The 1501-nt window shown below is 35.4% G+C and overlaps 1 pseudogene; it reads left to right on the top strand.

Moving 5' to 3' along the window:
* The first annotated feature begins 261 nt into the window (after positions 1-261).
* Positions 262-688, top strand: LOC113263565 (40S ribosomal protein S24-like; annotated as a pseudogene).
* Positions 689-1501: the final 813 nt, after the last annotated feature.

The raw sequence follows: 1501 nt of genomic DNA, 5'->3' as shown, positions 1-1501 counted from the left end.
ACACTAGCAATGAATAACCCAAAAGTAAAATTATTAAAACAATTTCATTATAATAGCATAAAAAGGAATAAAATACTCTGACTTAAATTTAACAAAAGAAGTGTAATCTTTCTACAGCGAAAAATAAAAAGATCATTCAAAGAAATTAAAGACCTAAATACATGGAAAGGCATTCTATACCATAGATTGGAAGACTCAATACTATTAAGATGGCAATCCTCCCTCTTTTCCTCCCTGGCTGCTTGCAGCTCGGCCACCATCATGAATGACACAGTAACAATCTGGGCCAGGAAACTCATGACCAACTGACTAGTTCAGTGGAAACAAATCTTCATTGATGTTCTTCACCCTGGAAAGGCAACAGTACCTAAGACAGAAATTTGGGAAAAACTAGACAAAATGTAGAAGACCACACCAGACGTCATATTCGTATTTGGGTTCAGAACCCATTTTGGTGGTGGCAAGACAACTGGCTTTGGCATGATTTATGATTCCTTGGATTATGCAAAGAAAAAGGAACCCAAACATAGACTTGCAAGACATGGTCTGTATGAGAAGAAAAAGAAGAAGAAAAAGACAATGTCATACAGACATTGTCTGTATGACAAGAAAACAGTGAAAGGAACACAAGAACAGAATGAAGAAAGTCAGGGGCACTGCAAAAGCCAATGTTGTTGCCAGCAAATAGTGAACTGGAGATTGGACAACAGAAGGAGGAAAGATTCTGCAGTGGCTTTATCTGTAGTGATTGTGCAGATTTTTCATGAGGATTAATAAACTAAGAACATTAATGTGTCTGGTTGTTTGAAAAAATAAAGATAACAATTCTCCCTAAAACATTCTACAAATTCACTGCAGTTCTTTCCCCAAATCCTACCTTTCCAAATTCATATGGAAATAAAAAGCACCAGAATAACCAAAATAATTTTGAAAAAAGAACAAAGTTTCTGAAATACTCATGCTTCCTGTTTTCGTAACTTAACACAAAGCTGTGGTAATCAAGGCAGTATTGTACTGGCAGGAGGAAAGACACTGAATTCAAGAGAGTGAAATTGGGTGTCATAATTAAACCTTTATTTATTTTTTAAGGTTTTATTTAAATAAATAAACCTTTAAATTGATTTTTCAATGAGTGTCAAGACAACTGAAGGGAAGAAGTGGTCTTTTCAATGAATGGTGGTGGATCAACTGGAGATTCACATGCAGGTGATTGAAGCCAGATACCTGCTCATATCACATTAAAAAATCAACTATAGACCTGAGTGTAAGAACGAGACTTAGGCAACTTACAGAAAAAACAGACAAGTAAATCCTTGTGGCCTCGAGTTTAGCAATGGTTTTTAGTTTTCACATCAAAAGCACCAGTGATGACAGAAAAACAGATAAATTGGACTTCTTCAAAATTAAAACTTTCCTGCTTTAAAGACTATCACAAAGAAAGTGAAAGGACAGCCCACAAAATGGCAAAAAGAAGTGTTTGGAAATCACATATCTCATAAGG

Source organism: Ursus arctos, unplaced genomic scaffold (assembly GCF_023065955.2).
Source record: "Ursus arctos isolate Adak ecotype North America unplaced genomic scaffold, UrsArc2.0 scaffold_28, whole genome shotgun sequence".
In the NCBI taxonomy this organism is placed as follows: Eukaryota; Metazoa; Chordata; class Mammalia; order Carnivora; family Ursidae; genus Ursus; species Ursus arctos.
Note: the sequence above shows the minus strand (reverse complement) of the source record. Positions and strands in the feature narration are given on the sequence as shown.